The sequence below is a fragment of the Mesoplodon bidens genome, assembly GCF_964165515.1.
Source record: "Mesoplodon bidens genome assembly, chromosome: 1".
Lineage (NCBI taxonomy): Eukaryota > Metazoa > Chordata > Mammalia > Artiodactyla > Ziphiidae > Mesoplodon > Mesoplodon bidens.
In genome coordinates, this window is record NC_138176.1 from 169,583,632 (window position 1) to 169,598,005 (window position 14,374).

At 39.1% G+C, this 14,374-nt stretch overlaps 2 protein-coding genes across 6 annotated transcripts in view; one reads left to right on the forward strand and one right to left on the reverse strand.

Annotated features, from left to right (window-relative positions):
- LOC308619842 (uncharacterized protein) overlaps positions 1-2,050 on the reverse strand; it is a 63,668-nt gene extending 61,618 nt beyond the window's left edge. For all 4 annotated transcript variants that reach the window (XR_014016246.1, XM_081239059.1, XM_081239058.1 and 1 more), the window contains exon 1: positions 1,890-2,050. The gene's annotated coding sequence lies outside the window, so the exon portion shown is untranslated. The remainder of the gene's footprint in view (positions 1-1,889) is intronic.
- Positions 2,051-2,234: 184 nt separating this feature from the next.
- Positions 2,235-14,374, forward strand: part of MICU1 (mitochondrial calcium uptake 1) — a 207,493-nt gene continuing 195,353 nt past the window's right edge. For both annotated transcript variants that reach the window (XM_081224206.1, XM_081224207.1), the window contains exon 1: positions 2,235-2,374. The gene's annotated coding sequence lies outside the window, so the exon portion shown is untranslated. The remainder of the gene's footprint in view (positions 2,375-14,374) is intronic.

Here is a 14,374-nt window from a genome sequence, read left to right on the forward strand (position 1 = left end):
CCCGCTTTAGTGATACTATATATTCATGTGACAGGAACCTCCTTGCATAGCAAGCTGAAAGACAGTATTGGATTGGTGGACTGATTTCTAATGTAGAATGTAGTTGTGTTCAGTTATGATCCTGAATTCTGCTAACTTACTCTACGCTCCTGATAAATGAAGAAAGAATACTCCCGTTTACAAGATTGGTTTATTCTGTAAATTATCTCTGTCTTGTTCCTCTTTCCACTAAATGTTCCACTTGATGACAAATGGTTTAAAAAAAAAAGTAGCTAACATTTGTATGGTTTAAAACAGAGGTTCTCAAAGTATGGTCCATGGACTCCAGGGGTTCCCTGAAATCCTTTCTGGTGATCTATAAGGTCAAGACTTTTTTCCTAATAATAAGAAGTTGTTATTTGCCCATATCACTTTCATTCTCTGAGTGTACAGTGGAGTTTTCCAGAGGCTACTTGATGAGTGATATTGAAGCAGATTAATGAAGAAAAATATGAGAATCATCTGTCTTCTGTAAGCTAGACATTAAGAAATTAACAAGAATGTAAAACCATGCTGTACTTATATTTTTGAAAATATATAGTTATTATTAAAAATATGTTGTTTATGTTAACATATAATGGGCTTATTTTTAATGACTAAAAAAATTAAAAATTTCCAGTTATAATTTCTAAAACATGATAAGTATTGATAGCTATACATACATAAACAAAAGTTGTTTGGAGTCCTTAATAATTTTTAAGAGTGTAAAGGGGTCCTGAGACCAAAGAGTTTGAGACCAGTGATTTATGTTTTTACAGGTTACTTAATAATTAGCTGAACTGGTTATTTAGTTTTATACAGACAAATTTTGACCAAAATCAGTATTGAATTTCACCAAGTATTAAAAATTGATCTTTGTTCAACATTTATGTATTGATAACTTTTTTCTTATTCTGAGACACACTTGACTCAGCTACGAGTTAAGATTCCAGGAGCCCCCAGAGTTCTGGAGAGTAATCTATGACACAACTTGAAATTCCCATCATCAGCGTGAATGGACATGCTGCCTGAGAAGGATACCGTGCTAAGTGCCTGCTAGTAAACCTGGAAGGATGTCTTTATCAGATTTATCATTTAACAGAGAACAGGCTCTAAATGGAAAGTAACACAGAAAAGGCACATTTTGATAGCTGAGAAGCAAATCAGCAGATTCCTAACTCCTGTGGCAAGTAGATCCAGAGGACAGCAGATTGAAGAAAACTGCTTAAGATGTCCTTAGTGACCTTTCGATTAGGTCTTTGCCAGCTCCAGCATTTTTTGAGTCACTTAGGGGTCTTCACCTGCTTCCCTACCTGCAATGGAATAAAAGTTTCCATCGACAGGGTGGTTGTAAAGAAACACTGGGTTGCCTGTAAAGTGCTAGCAGTAGTGCCATGAACACAGTAATTTGTCGTTCTTAGGGTAGTGGGGAGGGACGGTCCTTTGAGAAGAAATGGAGAATAGTTTTTCTGCTTACTTCACAACCCAGTGATAGTTCTGTCTGCCTCCCTTTGTTTCCTTGGTTGTAGCTTTTCTACAGCTCTAAGTAAATTCTTGAAGAAATTTTTATTTAAAAGTTCTGTCATATCATTATCAAAATATTGTCATTCTATTTCCACAGCAGAAGAGAAGACCCCTCTGGAGCCTCAGTTCGGATAGCAACATCAGAGAAAAACATGCTCCTAACAGCTTACTGACTAAACTCTCCAACAACATTAGTTTGCAAAGAGAACATTTGAGAAACCTCACAGTAGAGGAAGCGGTGAGGCGGTTTCTAAATTGGAAAAAGCTTCAAGGTCAAGAAATAGGCAAATTTTGTCAGACGCCTAAATCGCATAGATGCAGTTCGGAAAGAACAATTCCCAACTTACTGTGGTCCAATTTCCTTTTCACTGACTCCTTTTTGCTTCGCCGGCATGTAAAAGGGTACCAACAAGGTGGCAGCAGGCACAATAAATCTCTTTAAAAGACTCCTGTACCCCTTGTGTGGGGGGGGCAGGGAGGGAGGAACGCCAGAGAAAAAGCCAGAGAGCTTCTGGGTACTCTCTCATCTTCCCGCCTAAACACTGAGGGGGCGGGGCCCGAGGCCGGGGCGGGGCCCGAGGCCGGGGCGGGGCCCGAGGCCGGGGAGGGGCCGGTTGCTTCCCTGGGCTCTCCCCACTCCTTTTCCTCCGTGCCCCTCCCACACTCATTTCACCACGATCCCGACAGGCTCAGCGGCTAGGGGAGTCACGTGAGGGTGGGCGGTGGAGCTGGAGGCTGGTCTCGCCTGTTTCTTCGTCTCTATGGTTTTCGGAGGTGGGCGGCTTTGACGGAGGAGCAGCAGGAGGAGCAGCTGGAGCTCCAGCGTGGACGGGTAAGTCCTGGACTCTGAAGGGTCTGAGGAGACAGCCTTTTAGGAAAGACGTAAGGGAAGGGGATGCGAAACAGCTTTAGGGACTTGACCTCCGGGGCCGGCTGTTTCCGGCTGTTTGTCAGCTCTGGGGTCAGGCGACTTCTCTGGTCGAGTGGGATAGCTGTCTCTCCCTGATGTGCTCAGTTTAGGGGTTTGAGAGCAGTCCTTTGTCCTGCCTGCTTCCCTTCCTCAGCTTTCCTTCACCTCACCCAGTCCCTTCTCCCTGTCCCAGGGGAACTTCTACTACCGAGTTCCCAACCTCAGGGTTCACTTGAGCGCCGACGTCCCTCTTCTCACGGGTGACCAGGGACACATTCTTGGGATTTGTGGATGTGGTTGGAAGTGGGTGCGGAGTTTACAGTTAGATCTCTGATGGGGGAAGTATTAATCTTTGAAACGAAGAAAGAAGTGGAAAAATCACTGGGACCTGAAGGAACATAACGAAGCGCAGGCTTCTTGGACTGTTCAGTTTTTATCTTTCCCAGTGCCGTAACCAGTTTTCATTCTCTGTCAAGTTTCCTTCTCACCATACTATCCTGGCCCACAATACCATGCTTTGAGAATGAGCCAGGCGTTATTGACTCAGTGTGACTGTTGGGAAAAGAGTTTAAAACGAACTGTTCTTTAGGTTGCGATCTCTGTTATGTTATAGTTTATGGTTTCTTCATCTTCTCTTTCAGATGCCTAAAAAGTATTGTAGATATTTGTAAATATAAGTAGAATAACCATATTATAGTTAAGGGACTAGAGTAAAATACTTTATTTTCCTTGTGGTACCTGGAAAGTCCTATTTTATTTCTGTTTTATAAGTATCAATAGATGTGTCTATCGGTTTGGAGGCAGTTTCTTGAATATACCTTTGTTTATGTTAAAGTATTCCTTTGAGTTACATGTGCAAGTGATCTAGCAGTAGAAAGGAGTAAAACAGTTTGGGGTTGATAGCTGTAGGAGAGTTTAGGTTTCATTAAACTGTATGACAAATTAATAAAATGTCAGCATCTTGGCCAACTGGTGTTGGCCAGTTCGACCACCCGTTATCTTCCTAGCGTTGGGTAAGGTATTGAGCTTGTTAAATATTGCCTTATTCTAAAAAATTTTTAGAACCCACTGCCACTTGTTTGTGAGAAGGTGGCTCTTGCCTCCAACTGCTCTAAGTGTCCTTACTGAGGATTATAAGACACAAAGTAATGCTAACAAAAAGGAAAGATTCAGGAGTTGGTTTTGTGCCTGGGGAGAAAAGGAAAGAGTGATAGAAACTAATAAGAGCAAGAGAACAAAAGAGTGTCTTGCTATCTTCATTTATAATCTATAGACATTTACTATATTCAGTAGACTTTTAAACATTTCCAAGGGGTGCATTTTGAGAGTGACTTTCCTGTATTTAACAATGGTATGTAATTTCTCCCATAATGCAATATTATGTAAAATAATTATAACTGAAAGATTTAACTGACACTTAAGATTTTATATTATTCAGAATTATAGGACTAAAGTAATTGATAAAGTTATTATACCTAATTTGGCCACTTTCAATCTTTAGTTTTCCGTCTTGAGCAATTTTTACAATGGCTGCAGCAATTGCTGAACGTTTACCATTTTTTTTCCGTAAGGAGTAGAGTTTTTTTTACTATTTCCTTTAAAAGAGAGCCAATGTTTTAAAAAAAGTTTACTCACAGCTTTTTTCCCCCCACTCAAAATGAAAATAGCTTGATTTTGTGCTAAGGGGAAAAGCTGATTCTTTTTAAGTAGAAGTTTACTCACTTTGGTAAATTATGAGAAAATTATTAATGCTTTTAAGACATGAAATATTGATATCTCAGCATATTTGAGAAGAAAACACAGGGGTAGTATTTTTAAATGTTTTATATTTCCTATTATAAAAGTAATATGTGCTTATTTTTGAAAAATAAAAACATTGTAGAAAGTATGACACAAAGTTGAAATCCGAATTTATCTTTTCCCTGCCACCAGGTAACCACTAGTTCCCCTTGCATTTTTGGGAATCAGTGTGGAAAAGCAGAGTCTGGAGTCAGACTCCCTGGGAAAAATGGTACTAATAGTATTAGGCTTACATCCTACAACCTCAGAAACTCCAGAAGAGAGATTTCCCTTTCTCTATGATAACACCAAACTACTACTGTGTGGGAGTCTCCTTGGCCTGACTTGGGTCATTGCCCATCTTAGAGGCAATCTCTGTGGCCAGAGAGATGGAATGCTTTGTGTGGCCAGGATTGGATCTTATTCCCACCCTGGAGTGGGGTGGAGGGGGATACATTTTCAAACCACATGAATTAAGGGTAGGTGACATACAGTTCCTAAAGGAAAATTGAGGTATCATTTCCTGGAGAAGGCAGAAAGATTGCTGGGCAGACAAAAACAGCAGATGTTCACTAAAATAATTTTACATATATTAAAAAAGTAATTGCTTTCCTTTCCCAGTATAAATTAATTGTATTTTAAAATTTACATGTTGATTTTTCCTTTTTTAATGTGTATTATTTTATTAATTTATAAAACTTGAAATTTAAACTATTTGTACCTATTTGTATTGTTATTACATGTATAAGTATTCATGCTCTGGAGTATTCAGATTTTCTAACTTTAAATATATTGTCCAGCTTGTTAAAATTGATTATTGGTAAGTATTTTTTTGTACTGTGGGTGAACTTGATTATATAAACTGTAGTTTATAAACAGTAAATAAAAGTGTTTTAGGAGGGGATATGGGAACATATGTATATGTATAACTGATTAAATTTGTTAAATAAAAAAATAAAAAATAAATAAAAAATAAAATTACATATGTAGGGAATTCCAAAAAAAAAGTGTTTTAAATATTTAAGTGTATATAGTAAATATGATTACATGCTGATTCTTTTAATCCGTGTTCAAAAATCTGCATTGAAACGACTTCATTTTGAGCATTGTATAAAATATAAAAGATAATTGTCACTAATTGTTGTCACTGGGTGTTAACTTTAAAACTACAGTTAATGTTAATGTCTGGTTTTATATCTTTATGGATTATTCTGACAATGCATTATATTTTAAGAGAAAATATAATAGAAGCAACATATTGTTTACTCTCGTTTTCATTTAAAAGATGTTAGTAGCTCGATTCAATGGACATTTGAACTTTTTTTTTTTTTTAGAAGATGTTGGGGGTAGGAGTTTATTAATTTTATTTTATTTATTTTTGCTGTGTTGGGTCTTCGTTTCTGTGCGAGGGCTATCTCTGCTTGTGGCAAGCGGGGGCCACTCTTCATCGCGGTGCGCGGGCCTCTCACTATCGCGGCCTCTCTTGTTGCGGAGCACAGGCTCCAGACGCGCAGGCTCAGTAGTTGTGGCTCACGGGCGTAGTTGCTCCGTGGCATGTGGGATCCTCCCAGACCAGGGTGCGAACCCGTGTCCCCTGCATTAGCAGGCAGATTCTCAACCACTGCGCCACCAGGGAAGCCTGACATTTGAACTTTAATTGCTAACATTGGTGGCTAACAATTGGCTAACAGGCTTTAGTTTAGACAGGCAGGTCTATATTCTAAAACCCAACTCCATCACTTCTTGATATTGAGCAAGTTACTTAATCTTTCTGAACTTGAGATTATTTCATTTACAAATGGAGATGATAATACCTATCTCATAAGGGTCTTGTAAGGATTAATTAATATATGCCAAGTGCCTAGGATGTAGTAGATTTTCATTAAATGTAATTGTTAATAATAACAATGACAAAAAATAATGTCTAGAAGAGTTTATTTTCCCAATTTCAGAATACTTAGCCCCAGAGAATTTAAAATATATAGGTGTCTGCAGAATTAGCAAGATTGTTCTTTATTCAGTCTTGATTTTAGCAGGTTTTAAAATTCTATATTGCGTATATAGCAATAAACAAGAAAACTTTGTTTGAACTACATAATTATTAGCAGACTGCCTAAGTTTTTAAAGATTGCTTAAGCTCACACAGCTTGATATATATAAAAAATACAACCCAGTCAAAAAAATGGGCAGAAGACCTAAATAGACATTTCTCCAAAGAAAACATCCAGATGGCCAGCAGGCACATGAAAAGCTGCTCAATATCACTAAGTATTAAAGAAATGCAAATCAAAACTACAGTGAGGTATCACCTCACACCAGTCAGAATGTCCATCATCAAAAAATCTACAAATAATAAATGCTGGAGAGGGTGTGTAGAAAAATGAACCCTCCTACACTGTTGGTGGGAGTGTAAACTGGTGCAGCCACTATGGAGAACAGTGTGGAGGTTCCTTAAAAAACTAAAAATAGAGTTACCATATGATCTTGCAACCCACTCCTGGCCATGTATCTGGAAAAGATGAAAACTCTAATTTGAAAAGATACATGCACCCCAGTGTTCACAGCAGCACCATTTACAATAGCCAAGACATGGAAAAACCTAAATGTTCATTGACAGATGAATGGGTAAAGAAGATGTGGTACATATATACAATAGAATATTACTCAGCCATAAAAAAGAATGAAATAATGCCATTTGTAGCAACATGGATGGACCTAGAGACTATCATATTAAGTGAAGTAAGTCAGACAGAGAAAGACAAACATATATCACTTATATGTAGAATCTGAAAAAATGATACAAATGAACTTATTTACAAAACAGAAACAGACTCACAGACATAGAAAACAAACTTATGGTTATCAAAGGGGATAGTGGGGCTGGGGCAGGGGAGAGATACATTAGGCGTTTGGAATTAACATATATACACTACAGTATATAAAATAGGTAAACAACAAGGACATACTATATAGCACAGGAAACTATACTCAATATCTTGTAATAACCTAAAGTGGAAAAGAATCTGAAAAAGAATATATATATATATAGAGAGAGAGAGAGAGAGAGACACACACACACACACACATATATATATGTGTGTATAACTGAATCACTTTGCTGTATACTTGAAACTAACACAACACTGTAAATTAACTATACTTCAATTTAAAAAACATAAAAAGTAAAGATTTCCTCCTCCAAGTATAACTGTCAGGCTGGGAGAATGTATTGAGTGAATTTTACACAAACTCTGTGCTCAGTAAAGCTCAGTAAGTGGAAGATAGCGTGTTCCTTCACTATATAAGGGGAGCTAAACATTGAGCACCTTGGAAGTTCAGATCAGAATTTATGGTGACTTTAGGTAATTGGGGTATAGTTGTTTTACAATGTTGTGTTAGTTTCTACTGTATAGTGAAGTGGAGTTCCCTGTGCTATACAACAGGTTCTCATTAGTTATCTATTTTATACATATTAGTGTATATATGTCAATCCCAATCTCCCAATTCATCCCACCGCCCTATCCCCACCTTGGTGTCCATACGTTTGTTCTCTACATCTGTGTCTCTATTTCTGCCTTGCAAACAGGTTCATCTGTACCATTCCTGTAGATTCCACATATATGCGTTACTATACGATATTTGTTTTTCTCTTTCTGACTTACTCTGTATGACGGTCTCTAGGTCCATCCACATCTCTACAAATGACCCAATTTTGTTCCTTTTTATGGCTGAGTAATATTCCATTGTATATATGTACCACATCTGCTTTATCCATTCGTCTGTCGATGGGCATTTAGGTTGCTTCAATGACCTGGCTATTGTAAATAGTGCTGCAGTGAACATTGGGGTGCATGTGTCTTTTTTTTTTTTTTTTGCGGTACGCGGGCCTCTCACTGTTGTGGCCTCTCCTGTTGCGGAGCACAGGCTCCGGACACGCAGGCTCAGCGGCCGTGGCTCACGGGCCTAGCCGCTCCGCGGCATGTGGGATCTTCCCAGGGCACAAACCCGTGTCTCCTGCATCGGCAGGCGGACTCTCAACCGCTGCACCACCAGGGAAGCCCTGCATGTGTCTTTTTGAGTTATGGTTTTCTCTGGGTATATGCCCAGTAGTGGGATTGCTGGGTCATATGGTAGTTCTATTTTTAGTTTTTCAAGGAACCTCCATACTGTTCTCCATAGTGGCTGTATCAATTTACATTCCCACCAACAGTGCAAGAGGGTTCCCTTTTCTCCACACCCTCTCCAGCATTTATTGTTTGTAGATTTTTTGATGATGGCCATTCTGACAGGTGTGAGGTGATACCTCATTATAGTTTTGATTTGCATTTCTTTAATAATTAGCGATGTTGAGCATCTTTTCATGTGTCTCTTGGCCATCTGTGTGTCTTCTTTGGAGAAATGTCTATTTAGGTCTTCCTCCCATTTTTTGATTGGGTTGTTTTAGTGGTTACTGTGTTGAACAGTGCAGATATGAAACATTTCTATCATCCCAACACATTCTATTTGACAGAATTGTTGTGGATTATTATAAATATACTTATATCTACATTTGCTAGTTTCAGATGATAGTTAATTTGTATTTCAATCATGTTCCTTGTTCAAATAAAACTTACTTTTAGATATGGAAATTGTATTTTTAAAAATGATCAAGTAGATTCTATTGTAATGTATTTCAAATAAAGAAACATTGCTAATTTTCTTGGGTCTTTGATCTATGATAACATTTAAATTAAGTTGTTTCAGAATTTGATTATCAACTTAAGCATTGATATCATCTGACTTTCTATCCTCATAATTCCTGAGATGGTAATGAAGCATAATGGTTAAGAGCAATGGCCTTGGTATCAGAGAAACCCTCCCCTGCCATCCACTGGTAAATTTCTTAAAAGTGTTGAGCTTTGGTGTCCTTCTCAGTAAAATAGAAGTGATAATAATACTTAGCTCAGGGTTATTGAGGATTAAATAAGGTAATGGATATCAAACATTTAGCATAGTATCCCTCACAGAGTAGTGTTCATTAGATGCTAGCATTAAAGAGAATTTGAACAACCAGTTGTTTACAAGGAAAAGAATTTTTTGAAAAGTTGGGGAGATTGGAATATGGACTGGACATTAGATGATACCAGGGAATTATTGTTAAACTTTTTAAGTATAACAGTGACATGTTTATGTAGAAAGAAAGTCTATATTTTTGGAGAGGCATACTAAACTATATAGCAGTGAAATGATACCATGTCTGAGAGTTGCTTTAAAATAATTTACAAAGACAATGAGGAATAAAAAGGACAGAAAAATTGATCTTAACTTCCATTTCCTGTGAAGAAGGAATAACAGGGACCATATTTACCCTCCCACCTGGAGCCGCTAAAAGGGGAGACAAAATATACAAAACCGTTGTTTCCTGGATTTTGGACATTGTGCAGCAAAGGAGAGTGATCCCTGAGAGATGGGAAACAAATGAGGTGAGCTCTGTGATTGTTCTGGCTTGCTGCCTGGAGAGCATTTCCCAGCTGCAGAGTAGGGAAGGCGAACCCAGGCAGAGCACAGTGGTCTTCCTGAATTGAGAAAGTCTGGGGAGGCCAAGACAGCTGGAGTTTGCAGGGCAGAATGCTAGAGATGAGAGAGCCAGAAGGAAGGAGAACCCTCATGTATTCAGCTGAGAATTGATCAGTGACTACATGTGAGGAAACTACCCGAGGCTAGGAAAAGAACTACCTGAAAAGAGCGAACAAAGGCAGGGATAGTGTTTTTTCCTACCAGCCAGAGTCGAATATATTTTAACAGGTCACCAGGTGGAGTACAGTAGTCTCCCCTTATCTGTGGGTAATACATTTGAAGACCCCCAGTGGATGCCTGAAACAGGGGAGTACCAAAGCCTGTATATACTAACTGGTGAGTAGCATATAAAGCATGAATATGATGGACAAAGGGACAATTCATACGGTGGCAGGCGGGACAGGGGACGGGACACAGAGCGGGACAGTGTGAGATTTCATCAGGCTACTCAGAATAGCACATAGTTTAAAACTTATGAACTGTTTATTTCTGGAATTTTGCATTTAATATTCTTGGATCAAGCTTGTTAACTGTTGGTAACAAGCTACAGAAAGCCAAACCACAGTCGGCTAAATTAACCTTAAACTAAACACTGCTCTGACCCAGCCAAAAAAACTTAAAAACAAGACCTGAAACAGTCAAACTGTTTCCAAGTAACGTATTCATGTCCTAGAACTAAGCTCAAGAATAGATTCAGGAATACAAAAATATCCAGCACCAAAAAGGTAAAATTCACAGTGTCTGGCATCCAATCAGAAATTACTAGGCATGCAAAGGAGCAGGAAAATATGACTCATAATGACAAGAAAAACAATGAAAACTGAAACAGAAGGACACAGGTGATAGAATTAGTGGAGAGGGATGGTAAAACAGTTTTTTAAAACTGTATTCTGTATGGTCAGGAAACTAGAAGAAAGATTGAATGTTTAAACAGAAACACAGAAGATATGAAAAAGACCCAACTGAACCTCCAGAGGTGGAAACTACAATGTCTGAGATGAAAGATACACTTGATGTTATTAATGGCAGATTAGACATGGGAGAAGAAAACTTAAGTCAAGATGTAACTTCCAGTTTACAGGAAATAAAGGGGCTAGAGAAATATTTAAACCAGTCTACAAGGAAGCAATTAGATAAATACAGAATTTGAGAAATGCAATATAGATGTCCTGTTAAAAAATCAGCGTTGTGCTGTGATTGCACAGTGTGGTGAATATACTTAATATAAGCTTTAAAATGGTTAAAATGGTAAATTTCATGTATATTTTACCACTGTTTTTTAAAAAATTACCATTTAAAAAAAAAAAACATTTAGGGCTTCCCTGGTGGCACAGTGGTTGAGAGTCTGCCTGCTGATGCAGGGGACACGGGTTCGTGCCCCAGTCGGGGAGGATACCACATGCCGCGGAGCGGCTGGGCCCATGAGCCATGGCCGCTGAGCCTGCGCGTCTGGAGCCTGTGCTCTGCAACGGGAAAGGCCACAACAGTGAGAGGCCCGCGTACCGCCAAAAAAAAAAAAAAAAACATTTAAAAGTATACAATTGGCAGGCATAAAGTGTATTTGCATTGTTGTACAATTATCACCACCATTCATTTCTGGAATTTTTTCTTCTTCCCAAACAGAAAACTATACCCATTAAACAATAACTCTCTACTTCCTTCTCCCCTCAGTCTCTGGCATCACCATACTACTTTCTGTTTCTCTGAATTTCACTACTGTAGGTTTGTCATATATTTGGAATCATATAGTATTTGTCTTTTTGTGATTGGCTTGTTTCACTTAATGTAAGTCTTTAAGGTTCATGCATATTGTAGGATGTATCAGAATTTCCTTCCTTTTTCTTCAATTTTAAAAATTGTGGTACAATACACATAATATAAAATTTACCATCTTAACCATTTTTTAAGTGTACACTTCAATGGTATTAAGTACATTCAGATTCTTGTGAAACCATCACTATCATCCATCTCAAGAACTATTTTCATCATGTAGAACTGAAATGCTGCATCCATTAAATAACTCTCCGATACACCTCCTTCCAGTCCCTGGCAATCACAATTCTACTTTCTGTCTCTGTGATTTTGACTACTCTAGGTGCCTCATCTAAGCAGAATCATACAGTGTTTATCTTTTTGTGACTGATTTATTTCACTTAGCGTAATGTCATCAAGATTCATACATGTTGGAGCATGTGTCAGGATTTCCTTCCTTTTTATGGCTGAGTAATATTCCATTGTGTTTATAAACCACATTTTGTTTATCCATTCATGTTGATGGACACTTGTGTTGCTTTCACCATTTGGCTACTGTGAATAGTGCTGCTATAAGCATGGGTGTACAAATACCTGTTCAAGTCCCTGCTTGCAGTTCTTTTGGGTATATACCCCAGAGTGGAATTGCTGGATCATATGGTAATTCTATGTTTAATTTTTTGAGGAATTGCCATACTGTTTTTTATAGTGGCTGCACCATCTTAAATTCCCATTAGCAGTGCACAAGGATTCCACTTTCTTTTTTTGTTCTTTTTCCTAAGGATTCCACTTTCATATAATGAATAAACAAACATATAATAGCCATTCTACTGGGTGTGGATAAATTTTATGTTATGTATAGCTAATAAAATAAGATTAGGGTGGTCAGGGGAGAAAAAGATTGTATATGAAGGAACTATCCTAGATTAGAGAGATTGGAGAAACAAAACCAAAGATAGTACATTTTTGTGTGGATCCTAGTTTGAAAAATCAGCGATATATTTTGTGGAAGTTTGAATATGTACTACTATTAGAAGATATTAGGAAATTGCAATTAATTTGAATAAGTGTGATAATGGTATTATAGTTATGTAGGAAAATATTATTGAAATATTTAAAGTGTTTTAATGTCTGTAACTTTGAAGCTGTCTGCCTTAAAAATAGCCTGATAGACATAGATAGATGAAGCAAATAGGTGAAATGTTCATTGTTCAATCTAGCTAATGTACATGTGGTGTTCATAATGGTATTCTTTGAAATTTTCTGAGTATTTGAAAGTTTTTAAATGAGCTATAAAGGTTTGATGTTAATATCTCTTTTTTAAAAAAATTATTTATTTATTTATTTATTTATTTATTTTGGGCTGAGTTGGGTCTTTGTTGCTGCGTGCAGACTTTCTCTAGTTGTGGCGATGAGGGCTACTCTTCATTGTGGCGCGTGGGCTTCTCATTGCAGTGGCTTCTCTTGTCGCGGAACATAGGCTCTAAGAGTGCGGGCTTCAGTAGTTGTGGCTCACAGGCTCTAGAGTGCAGCCTCAGTAGTTGTGGCACACAGGCTTAGTTGCTCCGCGGCATGTGGGATCCTCCCGGACCAGGGCTCGAACCCATGTCCTGTGCATTGGCAGGCGGATCCTTAACCACTGCACCACCAGGGAAGCCCCGTTAATATCTTTCTTTTCTGGAAAAGAAGCCTTTTTTTGTTTTTTGGCTTTGGGTCTTCATTGCTGTGCGCGGGCTTTCTCTAGTTGCAATGAGTTGGGGCTACTCTTCTTTGCAGTGCGCGGGCTTCTCACTTCGGTGGCTTCTCTTGTTGCGGAGCACAGGCTCTAGGCGCACAGGCTTCAGTAGTTGCAGCATGCGGGCTCAGTAGTTGTGACAGGCGGGCACTAAGGTGCATGGGCTTCAGTAGTTGTGGCACGCGGGCTCTAGAGTGCAGGCTCAGTAGTTGTGGCACATGGGCTTAGTTGCTCCACAGCATGTGGGATCTTCCTGGGCCTGGGATCGATCTTGTGTCACCTGCATTGGCAGGCAGATTTTAACCACTGTGCCACCAGGGATGTCCCAAAAAGAAGCCATTTTTTTTTTTTTTTTTTTGCGGTATGTGGGCCTCTCACTGTTGTGGCCTCTCCCGTTGTGGAGCACAGGCTCCGGACGCGCAGGCTCAGCGGCCATGGCTCACGGGCCCAGCCGCTCCGCGGCACGTGGGATCCTCCCGGACCGGGGCACGAACCCGTGTCCCCTGCATCGGCAGGCGGACTCTCAACCACTGCGCCACCAGGGAAGCCCAGAAGCCATTTTTAATTTGCTTTTACTTTTATAAATAATTTAATCCTTAACACTTAGTTTCTCTCTCCTTTTTTTTTTTTCATTAGGTTCTCTTTATAATTGATTTTATGGGTTTTGTCTTCCAGATACTCCATTTTTACTCTTTTTTTTTAAAACTAAGTATGTAATTAGTGTCCTTTTTAGGAAGTGATTTTTGTGTTCATCCTGACCAGTGGAGTAGGCATTCTTTATATATAGCCTAGCTTTTTTTTTTTTTTTTTTTTTTTCTTTTTGTGGTATGCGGGCCTCCCACTGTTGTGGCCTCTCCCGTTGCGGAGCACAGGCTCTGGACGCGCAGGCCCAGCGGCCACGGCTCACAGGCCCAGCCGCTCCGCGGCATATGGGATCCTCCCAGACCGGGGCACGAACCCGTATCCCCTGCATCGGCAGGCGGACTCTCAACCACTGCGCCACCAGGGAGGCCCTATAGCCTAGCTTTTGAAGGAGCAATTCAATTGTCAAAGCTTTAGATTACTCCCATTACTTATTTAACCCAGAGGTTTTAATTTCA